We start from the raw sequence: 27,934 nt of genomic DNA, 5'->3' as shown, positions 1-27,934 counted from the left end.
CCCCCCCCCCCCCGCAGGGATCAAACTCAGGACCTTGTGGAGAGTAAGCTCTTTGGCAATCTAGCCTTAGGTTGGTCTCTAACTTGCTTTGAGTCTTTCTGGAAATCACTTCACCTCTCCGATCCTTGGTTACCTCATTACAAGACCACATCTTGATTCTGAAAACCACAAATAGTGTCACCTAAGAGGGTGGACAGGGTGCTGCTCTTTTCTGTGGCAGAGGAAGGTTATCTTTCTTCCCTCAAAAAGAGTTTGGTTATTCAAGTTAATTTGTGGCATCCAGGACCATTATTTTTGGTAATTCAGAAGTATTAACAAAACCATCACTGTCTCCAATTTCATGTAATCAATAGCAAGACAGATATTCTGTTAATTTCACATAATGAATCCTTGCAGTTTAAATCATATATGCAGAGTGAAAAATGCTATTGAGAAACATTGCCTGAACTCACTCAAACTTGTGATATTTTAAAAAAATGATTTCCTAAATTGTGAAACCCAGAGCTCTCTGATTCATAGATTCCCAAAGCCAAACTCTTCTATTTTCTTTTTAATCCTTGGAGTTTAAGGAACAGAATCCTCTGGATGGAGACAGTCTGGGAAGAAAGATGCCCAATCATAAGGCCTTTGTCAAACATCATCTCTTTTCACTGGTACGTGACCATCTCTGGCCAGCAAACCCACTTGAGTTCCTTCCCCTACCTTGGGCTAGGGAAGCCAGAGCAATTCCACCTTGGGTCTCCCAGCTTTTAGGAAGGTGAATGTTTATTCCAAATTACATATGCATTAAAAGTAATCTCCTGTTTTGGTTCTGGTATGAGCTGTCAGGGAATTTTCCCCCAGGGCTAGAGAAGAAAAGCTGAGTGATAACTTTGGCCCTACCCTGTGGGACCCTACCTTTTAGATGCCTGGGACTTTCAGCAACTTTATCCCACTATGTTATGGTCTGGGTCTAGATGCCCCCCAAAGGCTCATGTGGTCAGAGGCTGGATCTAGAGTGTGTGAAGCTGGAATTGATTCGTGATGCAATGCTAGGTTTAAGGGCACTAAGATTAAGGGTGTGAGTGCCACCTCCCCTAAGTAGTCTGAATAAGATAAAAGAGGCAGGGAGATGCTGTTAAACGCTCTTGTTACCTTTGCCACCTTGTGCGCGCCATGCTGTTTCTGCTTTGCCAGGCCTGTTTGCCATCCCTGCCTTGGAGTTGGCTGATTATGGACTGAAACCTTTATGAACTGTAAGCCAAATAAACCCCTTTCCCTCTAACTTTGAGTGTCAAGTATTTTGTCTCATCAAAGAGAGAAAAGTAACTAACATACACTGCCAAGTATTTCTGCACTGCAAATAGATGAGACACTCCTTGGGAGTAGGAACTATACCTTTTTAATTTCTTATACCCCCCCCCGCCCCAGGGCCCAGTAAATGTATCTTGGAATTATTATGGACTAAGTTTCTTAGAAAGAGGATTCTCACCAGTTTTGTTTCAAAGGGGCTGCCCTGATTTGCTACCCTGTGTGGAAATTTTGTGATTGGGGCTGATACTTGTCAATGGGCACTGTCCATAATGGCTATATAATCCTTAAAAAAAGACACTCAGCCTTGGTGTTTACATGGTGATTCAACTTCCTGAACCATGGTTTTAATTCTTCCAGCCCTTGCAGAGCAGGTGGAATCAACTTTATGTGCTCAAGTAGAAATTCTGAGTTCCCATGACTTACCCAAGGCTCCCCAGCTTCTGGGAGCTTCTGATGCCATGTGTGGTCCTCATCCCACCAGGCCACACTTCCTCAGCTACAAAATGAAGCCTAAATAATTCAGTTCAAGAGCAGAGTGCTGTGCAGATACTCGGGAGTTCCAGTGGTGGCTGTCACGATGTTTGCAGACAGGAGATGAAGAAAGGAGAAGCCAGGATGCTGGAGCAGAGTGTTTTTTGGCTGGTAATCAGCAGTGAGACAGTGATAACTTTGGGGAGGCATTTACCTGGGGACCCCACATGGCCTCTTCCCTCTCCTCCATGGCCCGTATGGGTTACTGATGGGCACTGGCAGGGCACAGAGTGAGGACACTGTGTGATAGCAGAGCACATCTTTCTCTGACAGGTGCCACTGGGCTGCTCACAGCCATGGTAAAGTCAGTTCAGAGAGAGAACGCAGCCTCAGGAGCAGAGGCCCTGTGGGGTGGAAGTGGAGGCAGCAGGGTAGGCTGGGCCAGCACATTTGTGCCCTTGCCTTGAAATCACTGCTTTTAGGGATTTATGTAACTTTTCTAAAAGTCTAAGGATTAAAAAAAAAAAAAATCCCCAAAACCCCAAACAAACAAAAAGAAAAGCAAGGGGAAGTTGGTCTCAGAATCTGGAAGCAGCATGGGGATGGACCCCAAGCCAGGCCAAAGCCCACCAGATTTTCAAGGGCACAGTGTCAGTGGTCACTCTAGGGCAAGTCAATGGGGAGAGGTCAGTGTGGGAAGGAGGAACTTGCGGGTGTTGGTACAGCATCCTTCTGATTTTCTGCCCTTGGGAATCCTAGGTGTCTCCTTTGCCACCACTAAACAATGAAAATGCCTATAACCAACTAGTTATGGATGGACTTGAGGTCATAAATTGAGGGATCTTGGGCTGGATTTAGCCATCAAAAGTGCTTCTATTTGGCTAGCAGAATGTTCTTTTCTTTATTTAAAAGTTTTGATGGCTCTTCAGCGTTAAAAAAGAAAGTTTCTGAAAGAACTGGAGTTTCCAGTTCCCACTGATAATTCAGAATATCTGGCTACAGGGGTTGGCTTTCAGACACAGCAATGTGGATTGAGTGGAGATGTCCTTGCTTCTTTCAGAGAACTGCAGCCCCTACCAAGGCCTAATGTCCCTGACATTGGGCTGGGTCAGTTGCTCTTTCTACTGCTGCTCACATTGTTGTTTTTTCTCCCTGAAAGGAAGAGCTCTTTGATTCCAGGAAACAGAGAGGGACACTGAGATGGGCTTTTTTCACACCAAGTCCCCCCTATCCCCAGCATGACCTCCCTGGATCCGGCTGCCATTGGTATCTGAGACCAGTGGGACGGAGAGACTTGCTTAGGAGAAGGAGTGTGCTGAGGAGAAGCTGCTGTGGTGGGTGCATCGCCACCCTGAAGGCATCCTGAAGGGGTAGTGGAGGGCGTAAGGCAGGAGCCAGTGTAGAGAACTGGGGGAAGGCAAGTTCGGATTATTAAAGTGCAGCTGGAGAGGGCAGTCTCCCCAGGGAGACCTGAAGCTGATTGTTTAAAACCTAAAGCTTTGTCAGGTGAGGCTCCACTTACAGATCTTCAAATGACAGTTTTTCACTTGGCAATCTCGTGTTAATAAATCGGTTATATGCAGGGTTAAATGAAGCAGGCACCCAGCTTGCATGTGCGTGCGTGCGTGTGTGTGTGTGAGTGCACGTGTGTGATACACTATGTGTGGTTTCTTAGAGTCTGGAAAAATCTGTCAGTCTTTCTAATACTCAGTTTTGACAACAGAATAAGGTGTATTTTGAACACATGCATGTCCTGCCTTTTTAAAAGGGGGGCTAATGAGAGCGTGGTCCCAGATGAAGGAGGGAGGGTACAAGTGAGTTTCTTTGTGGGCGTCTCTGCTCATTGGGCTTTTTGGGGACAAAGGTTTGGGAAACCTCTGTGCCACTTGCACAGTGATGGCTTCTTCGGGGGGGGGGGGGAGGATCCTGAGGGCCAGAGAGCTTGAGGGACCCTCCCTAGCCGACATGTATATTAAACACTGGCCTTGCTTGCCAAAGGTGGGTGAGAAGTCAAATCTTGCCCTGCCTCTCATAAGTACCTGCGAGTGTGGGAAATGGGAAGCCATTGGGTCAGAGTAGCCTACAGAACAGAGTAAATCCTTTAACCTAATAGTATAAAAATGCAAATTTAAGGCAAGCAATTAAAAACAGATAGAAATGAAAGATTTCGGTTTTGCCGAGCAAGCTTTCTGCAGCACTGTCAGAGCGCTGTGCAATTTATCTGGATTCCGGCAGAGGTGGCCAGACCAGATTTTGATAAAGAGCCACAAATCTGTCCCTCTCCTGCTCCTGTGACTCAACACACACTCCATTCAAGCTGAAGGGGCTGCACAATCCCTTGCATAATTTGGAGTTAATCATTTGTACTTCACAGCCTCTGAGAGGCCTTAGACTTGGGAGGTGGGGACAGATTTGGCTTTTTAATCGCCTTGTATATTGTGCGGCTCGAGATAAATGACACCAACTGTCTGAAATCTACATTCTTGCTTCTGATGCAAAACTGTAATTAATTTTGTGCAGTGTTTCAGAATTGATCGTGGTCACTTGAATTTCTAATTTTTCATTCACTTCAAAGACCCTGTTTTTTTTTTTTTCCCTTCCTCTTTCCTTTAAGGAATGCACTCAGGGATGGTGACGCTTGTATACTAAATGACTCTCTTACGCCTCTTTTTCAATAAGGTGAAACAGAGGTCAGGGCCTATGGTTCCTGTTTATCTCTTGGCTTGCATTCAGATATATTTTCTGACATATAGGAAATACCATCAAAATTTATTACATTATACCTAAAGAGTTTGGTGGCACTTATGTATTGTAGAAAGCTCAAAAAGCTTCATTCACAGATTCTATTCAGTATAAGACAATTAAGCACAATTTAGGCAATAATTACCCTAATTAACTACACTGATATTTGTGTTCAAGATTATGGCAACATTGTATCAGTTCACTTTTAAAATAATAACAAGGTTTCTTAATTTCTCTGTATTGATAGTTGTTGTATGTGATTCTTTGTTTGGTATATTTTACTGTAAAAATATTTGTCAGTGAAAGATTGAACAATATGAATGAATTTGATTATGCCATTGTCAAAAGCCCCATGCATCACAATTCTTTGTTTTTAATCACTACTGTAAACCTTGCAGCCGGAGGGCATAGTTTTAATTTGGGTGTCTTACTAATGAAAAGAAAAAAATAATTGTTTTGCCAGGATTTAATAATAAGCAATAAAATCAGCCAACCAGATTTTACCTCTGCATTCAATCTCTTTTTTATTATAAAACATTTTTGTCCTTTTTTTAGATTACAGGCGTAGATACTGAACATTTTACTAATAAATATTTCAGTTTGCTTATGGAGGCTAATGCTGTCATCTGAATATGGAATTATATTTCTTTCATGCTTCATTATCATTTCATGGTAGTAATGACAGTGAGGCGATGGAATATTTACAGGCTTTTCAGAAGACATTTATCCAATACATCCCCTGAAGGGCACCTGGGCTTAAAGATACATTATCCTTTTGTTAAGCTCTGCCCAGAATCCCAATTCCTGAGTCAGCCAATCAGAACTTTCTTTCCCCCTTTGGTACTTAACATGCGGATGACATTTCCCTCCCCCTACCCAGCTGATGGGCCCCTCATCCTGGAAGTTAAGAGGAAAAATGGGATTGTGGCCTCTGGTGCCATGGTCTATGAAATGGGCATATGATTGTTGTCTTTACTGTTGCCACATGGTGGTCTTTGTGGCCATGGGCTTTGAGTGAGACTTTGTTCCAGTTTTCTCTGGAATACAGCTGTTGTTTCTGTTTAAATTATGTTCTAGATGGCTTCCAAGGCTCTGGGATTGTCTGTCTTATGAATGGATGGCGCCACTGCTGGAGGTGGAGGTGGTAGACCTCAGGCCGCTGGGGAGATGATGGGGAGCTAACCTGTGGGTACAGGAAGGTGTTTAGAGTAATGGTTCTTCTGAGGGGTGGGAGGGGACTCTTGGGAAAAGCTTTTGGGGAGGACAAGGTTTCTTGTGTTCCTTGAGGGGCCAAGCTAGGCCTTTATAGTGCACCTGCACAGCAAGTGCCAGCAGTAAGAGCATTGGGGACTGGGGACAACTGATGAGCATGCACCTTGTCTAAAGGCCTCTCTACTTAGACTCAGGCCTGTGTGTTGTCAGAATCTTGTGTTTTTTTTTTTTTTTTTCAAGGAAAACCTCAGATCTGGATTTTCCTTTGAAATCTCCAATTTAAAATATTGGCAGATATTTAAACTATGGTGCGCAGTAAAGAAGACTGTGGGCTGTATGGAGGCCCGTGAGCTACTGGGATTTGATCTCTACTTTAGGGACGGCAAGAGGACATTAGTATAGTGTCCACCAAGATCTGGAGACAGTGGCAGTTATCTAGCAGAAGCTCCTCTGGCTCCTAAAATTAGCAGGTTCAGTTTGGCTGCTTCCCTGGGCATGGCAGTCACTCATCAGTGAAGTCCTCATTTTACTGTCACTCCCATTGCACTAGGAAATCCCAGGCCCTTGGACCCTGGTCTCATGATTCTTGCTGTTAATTTGGCCATTGTGCTTTGAAAGGCATTTAGTGCCTTAGTCTTGTACAAATCTGACCTCTTCTAAATTTTTTTTCTCCTGGGAAAAACTCTTTGGTTGGGGCTGCAAAGATGAGTATTTTGTCTGCATCTGGGTTCTTTTCTACTTTGCCTCAGCTTTCAGAACGGAACTGAGCTATCTACTGCCAAAGGAATCCTTTGAGCTATTTCCCAGAATTGAGGGAAGGAGGAGGATGCAGATGTGGAACATTGCCAGGGTCCTGTTTGCTCCTAGGGACTGGGCTTATGCTGGTGTGTACTGGGCTCAGCTACAGCCTGGTGCTTAGCAGGATGCTTCTGCTGGAGTCTTCTGCAGTGCCTGCAGCCCTGGGCCGATTCTCAAGGGCAGATGGCAGTGAGGTCCATTGGCAAAGGCATCCTGTGATGATGAAGCCAAGGGACCCTGGTTCCTTCCCACTATATCATTATCACGGCAACTCGGAAGGTGGAGATTTGCCCAGCGGAAAGTAAGTGAGTTGGAGTGAAGCTATCAGGGTCAGTAAGTAGGAGCCAGGTCTGAGTTATTGCCGGTACTCAGATGGGTGCGTACTCTGTCCACTGTGATAGGATCACTGCTGAGGTCACAGTCCCCAACTCATTCTTGCTGGCAGCCCAGCACTTGAAATCCAGAGGCAAACAGCAAGAATAGTTTTCTCCCAGCAGAACCCGGATGCTGTTTCTCAGGAGTGTCCTTCTGTAGATGTGCCTATATTTAGGTTTCCAAAAGATTAAGAAGCAGCAAGATTTAGGGCTTTCTGATCTAGGAGAGAAGATAGTCAGTCTGGCCACAATTGATTTGATAAAGGAAGCAGGGCTGACTTTTCTCCCCAGCCCCTGGCCCGAGTACATTATGCTGCTCTGCTCTGGGATTGCTGCCAAGCTATGGGGGAAGGAGGACCTTCCAAGTCTCCACTATATTCTAGCCAGGCTATCATGAGGTGCTGAGGTTCTGCATCATGGGGACAGGAAGGGAACTCTTGCGGTCCTACCTTGATGTTCCCCTCACCCAAACATCCTTCCAGCCTGAGATACCTCCCCCAACTTTAGGCTCTTATATACAAGGCCCCAGAATCCAGAGAGGGGACCCTCATTTTTACTCAGGAACAATGGTCCAAGTTTTCCTTCAGGGTTTTGGGCTTTGGGCTCAGGGAGAGGAGGTGCTGGTTTAGGGGAGGCTCCTTCATGTGACTGTCTTAAGTTTGGAGCCTGTTTTTTTCCTTCTCCCTGGTCACTCTCTGATTTTTTCTCGAGCAGTTTCACAAGAACACCCTGAAAGGAGTTGCAGGATGAAATACTAGGTGTCCTCTTCAATCTGAACGATAGATAATGAATAATTTTTTAGTATAAACATATCTCAAATATGCATAGGGCATAAAAATACTAAAATATTTTTGAGTATATTACCTTCATACTTAGTATATAGCAAGTTATCCTTTTAGCATAAATATGCTTCATGTATATTTGAGACACAGTAATACAAAAAAAAATTCCTTATTTAGCTGGAATTCAAATTTAACTGGACATCCTGAATTTTTATTGGCAAAACCTGGTGATCCTCACCTTAAGACTTATCCTCGTCCTAAACCTAAGGTGATCCTCATCCTAAGCCTCAAAACTGTTTAATAAAGAAAGACATTTCCATCTTTTTGCATAGCTTTGGGCTGTCTCTTTAGAATTGGGATAGAAGTTGTGCAGGAATTCCACGTAGCTCTGCAAATCCTTAAGCTGCTCTATGTTGCTAATCAAGGATTTCACTGGACTTTTGTGAGCTGAGTGAATTCCGTTCCCTTTGTTCCTCTTGCTGTCGGACAAAAGGAGGTATCTTACGGAGTATCTGCACTAATACTCCCTGTACCTGCTCTCCCCAGTATGCACAAAAACCTCATGGACACTGAATCTGCTCAGCCAGGACCCGAGCAGGACTTGTCCCTGATTTTGAGGTCTGCTCTGTCCCAGAGGGCATGCTCGCAGAGGATAGTGGCAGCAAGCCCTCTGAACAGAGTACCTGGGAGAGGTCTCCCCCATAATTCTCTGTCACAGCCCCTGACCCCTTTCAGCATAAACCAAAATGCAGGGAAAAATCTGGCTGAACTTACAACACTGTTGGGGATTAACGATAGGCGGAAAGGCATTTACCTTTGGTATAATAATAATAATAATAATAATTATTATTATTTTTGTGTATATATAATATATTTCCATTTTTTTTTCTGGTACTGGGAATCAAACTCAGGACCTTGCACTTGGCAGGCAGGTGAGGCACTGCTGAGCTATATCCCCAGCCCCTGCTTCCCATATTTGTATTTGTTGCAAGAAATGCCCTTTATATTTAGAATATAAACATGAAATAAAGAGGTAATAAAATGGGATGGGATCTAGAAACCCTTTTACCAAATAGCTAAGGAGCCAGCCCCCTCCCCCCAAATGCACTCTTGACAATATTAATTGCATCTCCAAAATTGTACCTACTTCTGCTTGGGGGGTGGCATATAAACATATAAAACCCAATCCTGTGGATCCTCGAGTCCAGTGGACCCACTTTCTCTGTCGGAGGATTTGAGCGCATTACCTTTGGGTTAGAGGGAATCAAACCTGAAGTTTCAATGCCCGCGCTGTGCACCGATCCTAACTGAAAGCCCAGAATGGGAGCAGGAGTCTCTATCTCTCCCCTTTGGTGCTCTTTCCTCTCACACGTTCTTTCTTGGTTGAGGTGTCTTGGTGCCAACGTGGGGCAGTGACAACAGGGCTTCAGATTTAAATTACAACAGCAAGGGATGGCAGTGTCAGCAAATGTCTCCTTCACGTAGGGGCAGAAGTTAGAAGCGCTCCATGCCCAGCTTTTGGTAGAAAGTCCAGAACTCGGTGGAATCCAAACTCTGAGGACACTGTCCCCTTCAGTGCCCCTCTGGCCACTAGCAGCTTCTTCCCGGTGGAGAAAGAGAAGACGCATCCTATTTTTGCTGTAGGGCTCCAATCACAAGCCAGGCATGATGGCTACCGCAAATGTATCGATTTGTTTTTCTCCATAGACCCGTGCGCTATTTGTAGGTAGAGGGGGAGAAAGCCTGGGAAGAGTGGAATCTACTTCTTAGAAGCCTGGGTTATCAAACTCATTAATCTACATGTCAAGAGGCTAGGAATGAATAATTGTGTGTAGAATTTATCTGCCAACATGAGAGCTACTTTTCAGCTTTGTCTCGGAGCTCCTTCATTGCGCGGCCCTTATTATATGCTTTGTCTTCCCCATCGGAGCCTGCCTGGGCAGCCAAGGAGTCTGTACCTCAGCCCCTCTGAGGACACTTGCTTTGAAACATGACACGGTGAGGTCCTGCAGCCCAAGCCCACTCTGAGAGCCTGTGGCCTTATTAGTGCGCGACGCCTTGGCTAGCGCACCAGGGCGGAGGCCAATTAGAAGCAAACCTAAAGCCCCCAGGCCTCTTTTTCTGATGTAGTAGAAAGGAAAGTTATTTCTTGGGTAGAGAGGTGTGGCGCGGTGTTATTGGGGACCCTGGATAGCCTGTGCACCCAGTTAGAGAGGAGTAGTGTGGGGTCAGCTGGACCAAAGGGGTATAGGGGTGGAAGTTTATCCTGCTCACTTGCATCAGAGTGGAACCCACCTGCGGGAGCCTTGATAAACAGCCAGGGACAGGTAAGTTAAGGCACTCAGCTGGGCAAGACAGGAGGTAACACCGGGCTGGTCTGAGGCTTAAGACAACCTGGTCTGTACATCTGCAAGTTAGAGGGGGAACTGAGCATCAAGCACAACCCCATCCATTCATTGCCTCTCTCAGCTGGCCATGGGGAGCTGTAGAGGGACACCTGGAGAAGTAGTCTTTGCCTCTCCTGTCACTGGGGTGTACAACCAACTACTTTCCGCAGCGACCCCCTTGCCAGGAGCATCCCCCAGCAGTCTCTGCCCTGTCAGCTACATTTATGATGTGCTCATAATTAAATGTCCGTGAAGCTCACAGTGTGCTGACCACAGAGGGGCCATAAGCAGTAAGATAAATGAGACTGGGAGATGTAATATTGCTTCACTTGTGGGCTTCAGCTGATGTTAAAGATTGTCAGTGATAATTATTAATATGTGACCTGGTTGAGTCTTTATGTGAACAATAACAAATTTAATAAAGTGGTAAACTCCATGGCCGCTGTGTCCACACATCCTGCATGTGACATGCTCAGTTCTCACCTCAGAATTTTAGAGGTGTCCCCTTTTCCACTAGTTTGCAGGTGATATCGTAGCCCATTCACAGGAATATCTGCCCAAATGCAATGGATGCAGAGCCTGGGGCTGAGGGTCAGTTCAAGTGCATGATGTCTAGAGTACCTTCATGCCCTCCAGGAGGAGATGGCAGAGTCAGGGCCAGGCACCAGGGGCAGGGGGAACGCGTGGCTAGTGGCAGGTATGTCTGGCTCCTGCTGAGCCCTGCCCCTGCAGGGAGAGCTTGGCTCACTTCTCTGGCTGCTGCTTGCGCCCGCAGAGATGACCCGTCCAGATTTTGTGTGCTTTGGTCTTAGCTCTCCCACCCACATCCTTTCTCAGAGGGCTCCTCCTGGGGACTGGAGCTTGCTGGCCTTACGGAGAGACAAAACCACTTGGGGAGCTCTGTCTCCCTCTAGCATTTCTGTGTGGCCCATAGACACTGGCTCTGCAGGGTAGGAGGCCAAAGTCACAGCACTGCCCGGATGAGGCGGGACAAGCTTCCAGCCATCATTTATGCTTTATAGGCCAAAATAATCAAGACATGATTTGAAATATCAAATTCAGATGTTAAAAATAAACTTTTGAAGAGAAGTTATATTATGTAGAAATTATAATCTATGCATAAAATCTGAGTTTATTTAATAAATGTCTGAGGAGTAGTTGGAGAAGAGACAGTCATCCGGTGTCTGGGAGAAAGTAAAAACGTACTTGTTACATAGTGTTGAAAAGGAGAATGAAAGACTCAATTACCCTTCTGGTATAAAAATTAGACAAAGGTAAAAGTTAAAGACGGGGTTAAGGTACTTTGGAAACACTTAAAACCATTTACTACTTAAATTTTAAACTGGATCTCTATATATTGGAGACAATCACAACGAAAATAGATTTAATAGATCTGAGGATAAGTCAGAAAAGAGACATAATAAAACATTAACAAAACAACCCAGAACAATGATACAGGCAATATATATCAGGCAAAAAACCCAAAAAAATATGGGGACATAATATTGGCACTAGAATAGAATTGAAAATAAAAAGCATTAGGCAACAGGGAAACTATTTTTATTGATGAAGGGCATATGTTTAATACTGAAGCTGTATTGCTTGCCAATGTATTTTTACACTGATTTATTAAATACTGGACCGGGGTATGATAAGTCAGTGCTAGATAAAATGGATGTGACTCTTGTCTTCTGTGGGCTTACAGTCTGGTACACTGAACTAGACCCAGATCTTAATATGCCAAATAACACAGTAGTGAAATGTATTAAGCAAGATTGTTAGCAGTAGAAAAAGAAATGGGGAGATTTGCAGTTGTGAAAAAAATTTAAGACATTTGTTTCGATATTTGGCAAATGTAGTAGGCAAAGATTCCAAGGATTTAGCTGATTTCAAACAATGAAGTTTTTTTTTTCTTAAAATGAGTTTTCTTTTACAAAAATGAGAGCTGCATTAAAGCCTATGAAGTATTCACAAAATAGTATATAGTGTCTATAAATAAAGATTGCCACCACCAGAAAGTGGGCAGATCCCATATTTTACAGATGGTACAAAGAAGGGTAAGTAAAAATTTTAATTAACAAGTTGAAAAATTATTAAAACCTCTGAAATATATCTTAGGATAAAGAAAAAATCAAAACTATATTTAGAGACTAGAAAAGAACAATGAGAATATCATATATCAAAATTGATGGTTTATGGTCAAAGCTGTATGGAGAAGAAAACATACAGCCCTCAAATATCAACATTATTGAATATAGAAAAAAATAAATTAGTTAAACATTTAACTCACAATCAATTAGAAAGACAACAGCTAAATTAGCCTAGGAAGATATTGATAAAAATTGGATATAATTTAGTACATTAGAAAACATATAGCAAGTTACCAAATCTAAGAGTTAGAACTGGTCAGACTTCTGCCAAGTTACTTAAGTAAAAGAATGGGTAACAACATTAGAAATTTTAAAAAAGCATGTATTCAAAAAAGCTAAAAAAAGGTAGGAAATATAGTTTATATTATCACAAAAAACTTTATTGAAATGGATGATTTTCTAGGAAATTTAAAATTACTAATTTTAATTTTAGAATAGTTGAAAAACACAGAAAATAAAAACATGTTAAAACAGATGGTTGTACAGGAAATTCACTTAAATGTCTTAAGGAACAGAAAATGATCATGTTAATAATCATAGATGGAAAACCTACCAATCAAGCATAATCTTTATATCAAAAGCTAGCACAAGTGATGAATAAAATTATAGGTCAATTTCACATGTGAACATAAATATGAAAATGATTAAAAAAGGGACCCTCCATTAAAATTATAAAAACTATATCATGACCAACAAAGTCTTAGTACTCCATTTTAAGGATGGTACCAAATTAGGAAATATATAATTAAAACTTATCACATCAGGAGGTCACTGGAGAAGAATCTGTAATCATCTACCAAAAAGACATTTGATAAAACATAACATCCAGTACTGACAAAAACTATGATTAAAATAGGCATAGAAGGATAATTAATTATCTCGGTGGTTCTCAACCAGGGACATTTTTGTCTTGAGGAGACATTGGCAATTTCTGGAAACATTTTCATTGCCATGATTTGAAAATGGTGCTATTGATTGTGAAGAGGCACAGGTCAAGGATACTCCTTACTAAACATCTCAAAATGCACAGGAAAATGTTTCCCTCCCCCTATGAAGAATTACCGAACTCCTAATATTGATGATACCAAGATTGAGAGTTGGTTTATGTGACAGTCAACCTCATAACTACAATGAGTACCATACTAAAAACTGAAAAATTGCAGGAATTCTTGTTTCAGCCTTACAAGTCTAGGATAATTATCCAATGAACAATATAATCAAAGCAATAAAAAGAAGTGAGGATTAAGTACTGGAATGATCAAAGCATAGTATTATTTTGTGACAATGTGAAAAAACCCAACAACATTATTGGAAATACTCTTATGCCATATAAAGGAGTTCAATAATATCAAATCTAAAGTTAGTATGGGTGGGGGAATATAATAATACTTTTTCAGATAAAAAATTAATTTATAAACCCATGATGAACAAAAGAGTGATACATCAAAATAATCAGTTAAATCAATGGAAATAAAGTCAATAAATAAGCATAACTATAGTAAAAGGGGATGCACTAAATAGTACATAGAAGAATAGCTTAATAGCTAGGGATGTAGCTCAGTGGTGCCATGCCTGCCTCACAAGTGCAAGGTCCTGAGTTTGATCTCTGGTACAGGAAAAAAGAAGAAAAGAAAGAAAAAGAAGAATTTGTTAAAAAGGACAAGATATAATAATTGTACATCATCATGTGCTTAACAATAGAGCTTTGGAAAATATGAAACAAAACTAATAGAAATACATAAAGATAGTACATATTTGTGGGACAAATTTCATACTTCTTGAAGAAATAAATATTTCAAATAGACAAAACTAACAGTGTATAGAATATAGATGACATGACCAATAGCTTTATACTAACAAACTTATAGTGCACATTCATTTCAGACACACATAAATCATTCAAACAAATTGATAACAGAAGAGATCATAAAGGAAATCACAGCAAATCTGAAAAAGTAGAAATTATAGAGGCTTCTTTATTCCCTGAATAAATGAGAAAAGAACTAGAAGAGATTAAATCAATCACTATAAATCATATATAGAAACACTTACCAAAAAATCTTGCATTAATAAGGAAATGAAAATTATACACTACTTAGAAATAAGCCACTAGAGCATTAAATAGTAAAACCTGTGAGATGTGGCCAAAGCAGTTATTAAAGGTCAATTTATGGACATAAATGCATAAATTAGAAAATGAGGGAAATTGAAATCAAATGTACCAAAATAATATTTAGGATACTAGGAAGAACAACAGAAACAAGAAAAAAATATCAAATCTCCAGAGAGTAGAAGGAAGGACCTAATGAAGATTAAAAACTGACAGCAATAAAATAAGACCAACAAAGGCAGTGAAATTGAGAAAAACATCTTTAAGTTTGTTTAGGAAAAAAGGGTATAAATGAATAGTATCATAAAGAGATAAAATGGTATAATTACAGATCAGAAGGAATAGTGTCTTTATATCAATAACTGAGAAAATAGATGAAATACCAATTTTCTAAAAAAACATACAAATTAGCAACATTAGCTCAAGATGTAGTAGGCATCCTAAACGTGCTATTTCTACTGATGATGTGGGAATGTCAGTTAAAGATATTCTTTTAGGAAAACCATTAAGCTTGGATGGTTCTATTATTTGACTTTATTACACTTTTAGAAAATAGATAATCATTATGTTGTAAATTGGAAAGTTACCTTCTGAATTAGTATAAATTTGATATTACAATCATAGCAGAAGCCAAAGCATTTTTGCTGATTATTCTTTCATGATAAACAAGAATCACCTCTTCAAATATTTGTTTCCCACATGAGCTGTAAAAGAAAAATTATTAAGGGAAAAATGTCTATCAGAAATCCATACCAGTGACTAAACTATGAAGAGTACTTCCATTCAAAGCATGACCTAGAGAAGGTTTCCTATTAGTTCTACATTGAATATTCTATTGAAGTTCCAACCCCATGCTATATAACAAGAAAAAATTAAAAAGTCATGTAGATAATGTAAAGAAAGAGATAATAGCATCATTTTGATTTTTTTCAGCCAACTTCCCTAAGAAAGGGTAAGATACAATCAGTTGAGAAATCATTAGAGTTATTAAGAAAGTTTCATATAATGGCCCAATACAAAATAAATATATAAAAATGGATAGCTTTTGATACACAAGTACTATCTCATTAGAAAAAGTAATAGACAAAATAACCCAATTTACATAGCATGAAAACTACAAAATATCTAGAAAAAAACATTAGATTATTGAAAGGCATAATAGGCCCAAGTAAGAACCATCAAGACATATTATAATCATATATTGGTTCAAGTAGAATGGTATCCATGCTAAAGATTTGACTAGAGCAGTATAATAGTCTGGAAAAAGATCCCTGTTTATATGCATATTATTTTGTGAAAGTAGCATTTCATATTAGTGAGAAAAAGAATGAATAAATAGTATGAAAATATGAGATACCACTTGGAAAAGAATCTATCTATCATCTATCTATCTATCTATCTATCTATCTATCTATCTATCTATCTGTTACGGTACTGGGGATTAAAACGGGTTTTGGCACGAGTGCACTGAGTTTACATTTCCAGCCCTTAAAAAAATTATTTTGAGGTAGGATCTGGCTAAGTTGTTCCAGGTTGGGCTGGGATTTGAGATCCTCCTGCCTTAGTCTCCCAGTACTTGGATTAGGGTGTGCACCACTATACCTTGCTGAAAAATATTGTATTTTTTAATGTTACTTTACTTGTCAGAGTAAGTTCCAGTGTTTTACAAAAACAAAACCTTTTAGGTTAACTTTTTAAGTTAGTAAAATATTAAATACATTAGCTATAGAAGCAAATAGAAGTCTGTCTCAATAAAATTGTAAGGTTCATAAACATTGATCTCCTCGAAATAGAAAGTAGAATATGGCCACTGGAGGCCAGAATGAGTAGGTGGGAGAGAGATGGAGGGAGGTTGGACAGTGAGTATCAAAATGAATTTAGTTAGAAGGAATAAATTCAAGTGTTTTATAACTCCATAGTGTGATAAAGTTTTATATGTGTTTTATAAAGCACTAGAAGAGAGGAGTTGGAAGTCTACCAGTACAAAGAAATGATAAATGTTTAAAGAGGTTGAAATGCTAATTACCCTGGTTTTATCATCACATATTGTATCACATATCAAATTGTAACCTTATACCCCATAAATATGTACAAAAACTTCCATATGACAAAAGATACTATGAACAAAATTAATAGAGTACATGCTAGTGGAAATATTTACAATATCTGTAATAAGCAGAAGATTAATATCTAACATATGTATAAAATTTGGAAATAAAAAGTAAAAATCATCAACCCAAAAGGAAAATAAGAAATGGATTCTTGTTCTATTTTTTTCTGCAGTACAGCTTTGCAATTCTTCCAGGAAAGATGTGGTGAACTTTGAGTCCTTAAACAATTTAAAATGTTTTTCTTTTGCCTTAAGGCTTGACTGATATTTTGGATGGGTATAGAAATGTAAATGTAGTATAATTTTCTTTCAAAATTTGAAGGTGTTGCTCAAAAACAGTCAGATGTCAGTGTGATCCTTGTTCTTCTGCAAGTAAACTTTTTTTTCTAAAAAGTTTTTTAATGTGCTTTCTGAATTTCAGAGGGATAACTTTGTAACTTTCTCCTGTTACCCTGCTTGGTATTTATGGATTTTATTGTTAACTCAAAGACTTTATTTTCTTCTTCAGGTCTTGAAAATTTTCATTTATTAGTTCTCTGATTTTTTTTCCTTTCTGCCAGTCTATTTTTTCCCATTACCTCTCTGGGATTTAGATTTCAGGACTTTTGAATTTACCTTCCAAGTCTCTTTTGCTATGTCTCTGTCTCTGTTTTTCCCTTCCTTTCTCCTTTCCTTAGTTAATTCCTTCCTTCCTTGGTATAATTTTGTCCTGTGTTTTATTTTGGGGAAATCAATATTCTACCTCATTAATTTACCCTTCAGCTATGCCCATTAGCTATTTAACCAAGTGTCATTTTCTTTTAAAACTGAACTGTCATACTTTTTTGTCTTTGGGATTTTAAATTGATTTTTTTTTTTTTTTTGGTACCAGGGATTGAACTCGGGTCCTTGCACTTGCGTGCCAGGTGGTGAAACCACTGAGCTAAATCCCGGGCCCTTAAATTGACATTTTAAAAATTAATTTTATTGGTACATTTTAGGTATACAATATAATAACACTCATCATTGGAGATTTGTACCTTTACATAATATATCTTGATTCTTATTTTAAATTGATTTTTGAAATAGCCTACTTCACAGTCCAAAGATATCATTATATTTTGTTATTACTTTACTTGAAGTTGAATCCTATATACTCTATTGACTCAATTGACACTACTGATATTTTAAAAAATGTGTTGAATATGGCACCCATGAACTAGGTTCACAGCGCACTGGGTACCGCTTCGGCCTGCTGTATCTTGGGCTGTAATTTCCATTACTTGTATGAGTTTGGTGAGAAAGAACTTATACAACATTTTAAGCAGAGCAACTTTATTACAAATATAGGCAACAGATGATAGTAGAAGGCTAAGGAAAGTTGCTCTGAGAAGACAGAATCTCACCTGTGTTCCCACCTTGCCAAACAGCTGAGAAACCCTAGAAATCAGCCCCCTGTGCTTTATCCCTGGGGTAACATGACTAGCAGGGATGAAGCAGTTTCTACGTGTCTCAGAATGTTGAATTTCCAGTACATTCTGCAATTATTCTAAAGAACTACAAGCAAGAAAGTTGGGGAAACCGAGTTAGTCCAAGAAAGACCCTCCCCAAAGAATTATCCTACATTCACTGACTGGGATAGATTTCCTAAATGTTCAGTTGTCCTTGGCAATATCATTGTTTTTATAATTAAGAACCTCAGTTAATTTTTTCCATAATTTTAGATGTATAGCTTGATCAGTTTTGACAAACGTATCCAATTAGGTAAATATCAATACAATCAATGGAGACATTATTTGTATTTTGCCAAATTTCTTTTCTGCTCCTTTTTAGTAATTCTGCTCCCCATATATTGGCAACCACTTATCTGTTCATACTTCCTCTAGTTCTGCCTTTATACTTCTGAGTCTGGCTTCATTCGTTTAACTTAAGACTTTGAGCTGCTTCTATATTGTTGCATTTAGAATTCCATTGTATGGATATAGTACTACAATTTGTTAATGTGTTCACCAGTTGATGGGCATTTGGATTGTTTCAGTTTTTGTGATTACAAATAACTGCATATGTCTTCATTTCTCTGGTAAATAGCTAAGGTGTAGAATCGCTAGAGCATATAGTGAGTATATGTTTAACTTTATGAGAAGCGTTAATATTTTCCTACTGACTATGCTTTACAAAAAACTTTTTATTTTGAGGTAATTGTAGATTCATGTGCAGTTGTAAGAAAGAATTCCATGTTTCTTTTACCCAGTTTTTACAATAGAAACATGCTACATATCTGTAGTGGAATATAACCACCAACATATTGACATTGAACTAATCAGGATGCAGGATAGCTGCATACCATGAAAATCCTCCTGACGTTCTTCTCCATCCCCAGGGTCCTAGATCCCACAGTCACTAATCTATGCTCCATGTATTTGTTAAAGATGTCCATAGAGAATGCTATATAATGGGATGATACCATGTTACACTAACAGACTCATAGATAACATTGTCGGGGATTTATCTTTCTTCATATAGCATAAATTCCTGGAGATGTACAAAAGTTGTTGTATGTCATCAGTTGCTCACTCCTTTTTGTTGCTGAGTAGTTTTCCACAGTTTGCTTAACCATTCACCTATCGAGGGGCATCTGGACTGTTTCCAGTGGGTGATCACAAATAAAGCTTCTGTAAACATATCTCTACAGGTTTTATGTGACCATAAGTTTTCTCTGTCTGGGATAAATGCCTGAGAGTACAATTGCTGGATCATATGGGAGTTATATATTTAGTTTCTTAAAGAAACTGCCAAACTGTTTTTCCAGAGTGCCTTACCATTTTGTATTCTCACAAACAATGCATAAGTGATGTAGTTTTTCTGAATCCTCACTAGCATTTGGTGGTGTCATTAGTTTTTATTTTGGCCATTCTGATAGGTGTGTAGAGACCTTTCATTACAGTTTTAATTTACATTTCCTTTGTGGCTAATGCTGTTGACTGGATTTGACATCTGTACACTCTCTTCAATGAAATGTCTTTCTGTCTTTTATTCATTTTCCAATTTGGTAATTTGTATTTTGACTGTAGAGCTCCAAGGGTTCTTTCTATAGGTTAGATGTTAGGACTTTGTTGAATATATTTGTTAGAAATATTTTCTCTCAGTCTGCGGCTTGTCTTTTCACCCTCTTGATATGATTTTTTTGAAGAGCAAAATTTAAAATTTTGATGAAGTACGTGTTATCAATTTTTTTTCTTTTATGATCATGCTTCTGGTGTCGAGTCCAAGAACATTTTGCCTAGTCCTAGGTCCTGAAGATGTTCTTTTATTTTCTTCCTAAAAGTTTTATAGCTTTACCTTTTACATTTAAGTCTGAGACTGTGATTCATTTTGAGTACTTTTTAAAAAAAAGTATAAGACTTGAATTGGGGCTCATTTTTTTCCTGTACAAATATTTATTTGTTCTAGCACCACTGAATTGCTTTACATCTGTATCAAAAAACCAGTTATATATATTTGTGTGGATCTATTTCTGGCTTCCTTACTCTGTTTTCTGTGTCTCCCTGTATCAATATCACAATATATTTATTGCATTAGTGGTGAAGTAAACTTTGATGTTGGGTAGAGTGATTCTTCATTCTTTTAAAAAGTTTTTCTTTATTCCTTTTCAAGATTGTTTTGAGTTTCCTAAGATTTGTGTTTGTCCATATAAACTTTAGAACAAGCTTGTCCATGTCCAGAAAAATCCATTACGCTAGCATGATAGAAGTTGCATCTAAACTGTAAATTGTTTTGGAGAGATCTTTACTATGTTGAACCTTACAATCCATGGTACTGGTATATCTCTATATTTACTTAGGTTCATTTTGATTTCATTCATTAGTATTTTATAATTTTCAGCATACAGGTCATATACAAGTTTTGTTAAGTTTTTATCTAAATGCCATTTTTTTTCTGGAGAGATTCCAAGTAATATTATGTTTTAAACTTCAGTTACTTCATATCTGGGTGTAAGTGCACAGAAACACAATTGAGTTTTGTTTGTTTGTCTTTTATCTTGTGACCTTGCTAACTCATTCATTAATTATAGGTCTGTTTTTATGAATCCCTTTGTATTTTCTACGTAGATAATTACGTTGTTTTCAAATAAGAATGATTTTATTTTTTCTTTCCAATTTGTGTTATTCTCATTTCCATATTGCAGCAGCAGAATGTCTAGTGCTGTATTCAATAAAGGTGGTAAGAGTGACTTTTGCCTCATTTTTGGCCCTACAGGGAAGTAGTAGGTGTTTTACCATTAAGTGTGGTGTTATTATAGAGTTTTTTTTTTTTTTTCCAGTACTGGGAATTGAACTCAGGACCTTGTACTTGACAGGCAGGCGTGGCCCCACTGAGTTAAATCCCTAGCTCTATTGTAGTGGTTTTTTGTGGATGCCCCTTATCAAATTGAGGTGGTTCCCCTCTATTCCTAAATTGCTGAGAATTTTTGTTCTAAATGAGTATTAAATCTTGTCAAATGTTTTTGGTTTATCAATCTATATGATCATATAATTTTTCTTCTTTAACTTGTTGATATGACAAACTGCACTGATGGATTCCAGCCTTGCATACCTGGAATCAATTGCCTTTGGCCATGGGATATGATTATTTTAATACATAATTAGATTTGATTTGCTAATATTTTGTTGAAGATTTTTGTGTCTAAATTCATGAGAAGTATTAGTCTGCAATTTTTTATTTTTCTTTTGAAAAGTTTCTTGTAAGGCTTTGGTATTGGATAATACTGGGTCTACAAAATGGGTTGGGAAATATTCTATCCTTTTCTGTTTCTAGAGTAGATTATGTAAAGTCAGTGTTATTGATGTTAATTTTTCTTTAAATGTTTGGGAGAATTCTCCAGTAAAACTGTGAGAGCCTGGAGATCGACTCTTTCCTTCCCTCTCCCTCTCCCCTACCATTTTCTCTGTTTCTTTCAAAAGGGAAGATTTTAAAGTATGAACACAACGTCTACAATGGTTATAGGTCTATTCACGTTATGTATTTGATTTGATTGAGTTTTGTTTATGAGTTTGGAAGAATTGGTCCATTTCTCTCTCAGTTGTCAAATTTATGAGGAAAAAATTGCTTGTAGTTGTCATTTTTAAAATGGTTCCAAGATCTGTGGAGATACTCTTTCTTTCATTCCTGATACTGGTAGGTCATATTTTCCTTCTTTTTATTTTTGATTCTTACTACAGGTTTATTGATTTTTGTCAATTCTGTCAATCTGTTTTTGTTTTATGGATTTTCTCTATTGTTAGCCCACTTTCATTGATTTCTTCTTTGTTACTTATTTATTTTTCTCTGTTTTATTTTTCTTTTTGCATTTCTGTTTTTCTTTATTCAGGAAGACATATAGATTATAGATTTTAGGCCTTTCCTCTTTCCAATATATGAATTTAGTACTATAAAATTTCCTTCTATCGGTAGTATTACATTAGCTGTGTCCCATATAGTTTGATATGTTGCATTTTCATTTTATTCAGTTATGTGCTATTAAAATTAATTTCCTTTGAGGCTTTGTCATTGACTAATGGGTTATTTAGAAGTGTGACATTTAATTTTCTATTGTTTAAAGACATTTCCATTGTCTTTTTACTTTTTCTCATGTCCAGTTTGATTTTGCTATGGTCAAAAAACATATATATAATTTGTATAATTTAAATTCTTTTATAGTTATTGAGGTTTGTCTTATGGTCTTGGTTTATCTTGGTAAATCTTTCATAGGCCTTTGAAAATGGGGTGCAGTATTATATATATAGTTGACTCTTTCTATCAATGGGTTCTGCATCTGTGAATTTACCCAAACGTGGATTGAAAATATTTAAAAAAATTGTATCTGTATTGAACATGTGCAGACCCTTTTCTTGTTATTACCTGATTATTCTCCAGACAGTAAAGCATGGCAATAATTTATATGACATTTATATTGGATTAGGTATTATAAGAAATCTAGTTATGATCTGAAGTACAAGGGAGGATATGTATACACCTTACATAAATTCCATACCATTTTATACAAAACACTGGAGCATTCATGAATTTTGGTGTGTGTAGGATTCCTGGAACCATTCCCCCATGGATACTAAAGGTCAACTATATATGCTAATAAGATCTTGATGATCGATTGCTTTGTTCAGATCACTACAGTTCTTTCTGATTTTCTGTGTAGTAGTCCTATCAGTTGTTGAGGGTGTGAATTTCCCCAACTATAACTGTGGATTATCTTTTTGTATATTCACCTCTATCAGTTTTTGTTTCATGTATTTAGAGCTTTGCTTGTTGTGTACATATCTACAATGTTATATCTTCTTGGATAATTGATTTTGTTATTCATCCCTTTTTGTCGAGCAATTTTCTGAGGTCCATTTTATTGATACTAATATAACCACTCATGATTTTTAGAAATTAATATTTTATTTTTTTATCTTCTTATTTTCAACATATTTATGTTGTTTAATTTGAAATAAGTTACTTATAAAAAGCATGTGGTTGGGTCATGATTATTTTAGGCACTCAATCATTGACTTTTAATTGGTATATTTGGCCACTTTATTTTATTTTGTTTTTTCTTTCCTCTTTTTCTCCACACTTGTCTCTGTGTGGGTGACTTAAAAATGTTTAAGTTTAAATGTTTAATGATCTTGATTTATAGTAGTTTTTCATATAAAATTTTGTATAATTTTCTTTTTTGTTGCGATGAATATCAGAACATCAACATGTGATTTATCGCTAATGTAGACTATTATATCAACATTTTATCAACTGAGTAAATACTGGAAATTTTACATTTAAGTCCTTTTATGAAATAACCTAACTTTTAAATATCATGTCTTGTATATATTTTTATTCAGTGCCTTTTGTTTTTTTTTGGTACCGGGGGATCGAACTCAGGTCCTTGCGCTTGCGAGGCAGGCGGTGGAACCACTGAGCTAAATCCCCAGCCCTTGTATATATTTTTAAAAATAGTTTTTGTTGCAATTGTCATATGTGATTAAAAAAAAAACCGTGAAAGAAGCAGGGTATATTGTATTTAGCCACGCTGTGGTCTTTCTATTTTTTGTTTTCTTCCTTCTTGATGTTCTGAGATTTGTTCTATTGTTGTTTCATTTCTATTTGAAGAATTTCACGTAGACATACTTTATGGGTGGGTCTGTTCTTTTAAGTTCTTTTAGTTTCCTTTCCTCTGAGAATTTATTTCTCCATTATTCCCAAGGGATAGTTTTGCTGGGAATGGACTTCTTAGTTAATAAGTCTTTTAGCAGTTGAAAAATGTGCTATGTTTTTCTGGTCTTCGTGATTTCAAATGGGAAATCTTATGACATTCAATTTGGTGTTTTCCTTAGGTAATATTTTTATTTTTCTCTTGCTGATCTCCAGATTTTCCTCAGTCTTTCTTTTCAAAAGTTCCAATATGTTGTGTCTTCATCTGACCTATTTTTGGGTTTAACTCTTCGAGGTTTGTTGCATTTTTGAATCCGTGTGCTTATATCTTTTGCTAAATCTGGGAGATTTTTAGCTATTTCTTTGAATGTTCTTTGAGTACCACTCTACTTGTCATCTTCAGGGACACCAATGATGCATTGTTGAGTCTTTGGTTATTGTCCACAAGTCTCTGTTAATTTTTTCAATTTAGTTTTTTCATGTTGTTCAGAATGGGTAGATTCCAGTGGTCTTTCCTCAGGTTTACTGACTTTCTCTGCCATCTCTATTAAATATTGAGTTTACCTAGCAAGTTTTGTATTTCAATTATTGAATTTTCCATTTCTGTAATTTATATTTCATCCTTTTAAATGAGCTGTATTTATCTACTCAATTTTACTGACTGTTCTAACTTTTCATTTGTTTCAAGACCATGTGTAATTTCTTGTGGAACCACTTTTGTGATGCTTATTATTGTCAGTCCATTTCAATATCAGGCTTACTGCAGTATTGGCATTTGTGGATTGTCTTTCATTCAAGTGGTGATTTTGATGGCTGTTGATAGGATAAGTGACTTTTGATTGTATTCTGAAAATTTTGGCTTTTATTTTAGAAGACTCTGGATCCTATTTAAACTTTTATGTGAACAAGCAGTCGGTATGTTTAGGTTAGGTTTATTTTACAGGCCCTAGTCTACTTTTAGGGCTGTGGTTTAATTTTTAGAGTCAATGTGGTGTTATTTTGGTACTGGTCCCTGCTTATTCTTGAATGGGAAGAAAAATTTCCCCAGGCTGGGACTTCTGATAAATCCTTTTGGAGAAGGGTCTCTTACATAGACAAAGAACACCTCCCAGACTGGAACTTGGGTGATGGGTTCCCCATATCTGTGGGGGATGGAGAGAGCTTCTTGGACCATGTGACTGTTATGAAAAGATCCCTTACGACTTCATAGTGTCTCTGAGTGGTAGAAGAGAATCTAGACCCTGTGAGGAGAAAGATTTATTGTTGGTCTAGGGTTACATTTTATGCTATGAACCCCTTGGTAGTGCCTCTAGGTGGGGGTTGCACAGTGTCTTTGAGTGGTGGGTGGGAGTCTCAGGCCTAACACCTCAGTTAGTTTTTAATCTTTTGCTGCTGCTGGCCCCCATGTATGGAGGGTGGGGAGCCGAGCCATGTTGAGTGAGCATTGTCCTATCTTCCTGGGTTAGACACTCATGAACATTGCCTGTTCTCTGAATATATGCTGCTTGACACATTGGCCACTGGAAAGAAATAGTTGGGGGCAACCCACCTGGCTTCTCCTAACAAAGCTCTTCTAGAATAAACATGCATTCTCCTAACATGTTCTGCAGGTGCTCAGGGTGTCCCACCTAAGCCTGGCACTTCTTTGGCCCTCCTCACATCATTTTTTGTCGTTCTTTTCTGAGTATATGTTTTCTTTCTCAATCAACTTTCATCTTCTCTTTATATTTCAAGACGTCCTCATGCCTTTGGGTCTACTAAAGAGACCCCTTTCTGTATTTCAGGGGAGAGTAGAAGGGTACTTATGCCAGGTGTCACATGTCACTTACCGATGGTGATACATTCTGAGAAGTGTGTCATTAAATTATTTTATAATATGAATATTATAGAGTCTACTTACACAAACTTGGATGAGTATAGTTTACTGATACCAAGGCTATTTAATATAGCCACACATATGTTGGTTATATCTAATCAGGTCAACAGACACACACACAGAGACACACACACACACACAGAGAGAGAGAGAGAGGGAGGGAGAGAGAGAGAGGCAGAAAGACGTAGAAACAGAGCAATAGACTGAAAATACAATTTACTGCTATCATTGTTAAAAGATACGCAGTTCATGTTGGACTGAAATGTCATTACATTTCAGACTTTGAGAGTAGAAGTTTAGCTTCCCATCTTCACTTAATCTCTTTTTCAAAGTCTGTTTTCTCAAACTTTCTAGAATAAACACGCATTACTTTGATATCAGTGAAATCCATAAAATGATGAAAAATCTTTCCCATTTTCTTGGCTCTGTGTTGCACATTCTGCTAGGGGTACAGGCTCAGTGCCTTCCTCTTGAGGAGCTCACAGTGAGGGGGAAATGCGTGTTCTTTGGAAAATGTCCCCCAGGCAGTGGAAGGAATATCTATGCTCTTGGGGGCATGGAGCTGGGGCTTCCAGCTGCAGAGCTGGGCTCATCCTCTGAAAGGGTGTGTGCAACTGTTGAAGGTTGCTCCCGAGTCTCACAGGAGGGGCTAATCCTTCCCCTTCTTCAAATTGCCAGTGTGTGCAAAATGCTAACACTACACATTTAAGTGACGTATAGATCAGAACAGAATCATAGCTTGATGACATAAATTAAAGTAATTATATTCATTAGCATGATAAAAAATATGCAAACAAATGTTTATTAAATGCAACCATACATCAACTCCAAAGGCTTTGGCGTTGTTTATGTCTTTGTTGCTTCGGCATTTTGTCAAAGGTGGCCTGTCATGCTGAACTTAATTGACACTAATAAAAGCGGAGGGAGGAGGAGCCAGCCCAGAATGTCATTTGGCTGTGTAAGCTCAGGAGGGTTGAGGATTTGCCTCCAGGCCTCACTGAGTCTTTCTGCCACTGGCCCTCACGTAGGCTTGGAGAAGGAAGTCCAGGTCTCCTCATGTTTAATGGAGGCAGCACTGCCAACCTTATCGAGATATTTGAGGATGCACACCCAAGGGTCCAGAGTCCCTTTCTCCTACTATCAGCACCTGATCAGATAAAAGGGACCGTTTTCTGTAAGGGTTAGATATGTCTTCCCAGCAGCTGTTGTCCCCTCTCTGGCAAGTGGAAGTGCTTGCCTGTGCTCAAGATGGGAGTAGCAAGGCTGTGGTACACTTGTGTTGGGTGCTGGCTGGTGAACCTGGCAGGCTGCTCTGACAAGGCATCTTATTTTCCCTGAAAGCATCCGAATACTACCTAGAAGCCTACTCAAAAAAAGAGCAGCCTTAGCTGTGATGCTCAAGTTCACCGAGGGACTTGCTTTGCCATGAGAACTGGTATATCACAGATTTGCCTCTGAGCGAAGGCCCTGTCCAATGGGCACATGGCCAGTAATTATTACCATTGTTTACCAAGCCCTGAAGAGTGTTTAGAAAGAGCCAGGCTGGAAGCAATTTGAGCAGTCTGTCTGTCTTCTGTCCAGTGTGTGTTGAGTGTAGCTCAGGTGGAGAGTGAAGACCATGAGGAAATGTGGAGAGGGAGATATGGACAATAAGCAAGGCAGATGGTCTAGGGAAGAGATCAGAGCTGGTCATTGCTTTCCCTCAGCTTTATTTTTCTACCTCTGTGTTATACTTCAAGTTCTATGAAAACCTTAGTCAGCCTTAGTCAGGAGGATTTGGCTCTGGTTGTGGACAGTTTGGAGTATCATTCAGTCCCATCCATCTTGGGGACCTGTTTATCTCCTAGTCAAGGGGCAGTTGAGCGACTTACTATGCCACATCTTGGATTTGTCTTTTCCAATTCTTGTCTCTGATGACCATTAGGCTCTCTGTCCAGTTTGACTTTTTGGGTCTCACCAGTGCTCCTACATCTGCCCTTTACAGGAAAAAGATGTTGTAGAGAACAAGGCTTCTTCATCTTTAGAAGATTCCTTCCATCTTGAAAAGGAAGTAGAAATGGAAATGCTGAGATTCAGATGTCTGGAGTCACCATGACCCCCAGGTAGGGACAGCAGAGGCCCTGACAGTTTACTTGGACTTCTGGGAGCACCTCAGGGATGACCACTGCAAATCCTCATTTCTCCTTCCCTTAAAAAGGGAGCCTGGGTAATTTATTTCCATGGGGATGGTTTATATGGGGAGGAAAAGAACAGATGTTAAGAAAACAAAGGAAGGCACACCACGACTTTTGTTTCTGAGCCAGTGGTGATCAATTTTGTATACTTTATTGCCTGGTCCATGTTTTGGGGATGGATATTTCAAGCCATTTCAATCAAAAGTAGGGCTACTCTAGGCTCTAAACAAAGGCCTAGATTTATTTTTTTTTTGGCAGCACAATCCTCAAAGATTACACTTGCTGCAACAT

The 27,934-nt window shown here is 38.6% G+C and overlaps 1 long non-coding RNA gene across 4 annotated transcripts in view; it reads left to right on the top strand.

Moving 5' to 3' along the window:
* Positions 1 to 27,934, top strand: part of LOC147823990 (uncharacterized) — an 88,174-nt gene continuing 60,240 nt past the window's right edge. For 3 of the 4 annotated variants that reach the window (XR_015443063.1, XR_015443062.1, XR_015443060.1), the window contains exon 1: positions 1 to 27,571. This is a non-coding gene — a long non-coding RNA (uncharacterized LOC147823990). The remainder of the gene's footprint in view (positions 27,572 to 27,934) is intronic. The other variant, XR_015443061.1, reaches the window with a different exon arrangement.

The sequence above is a fragment of the Heterocephalus glaber genome, unplaced genomic scaffold, assembly GCF_053883595.1.
Source record: "Heterocephalus glaber isolate CG9 unplaced genomic scaffold, H.glaber_assembly_v1.0 deba00001561, whole genome shotgun sequence".
NCBI classification, from domain to species: Eukaryota; Metazoa; Chordata; class Mammalia; order Rodentia; family Bathyergidae; genus Heterocephalus; species Heterocephalus glaber.
Note: the sequence above shows the minus strand (reverse complement) of the source record. Positions and strands in the feature narration are given on the sequence as shown.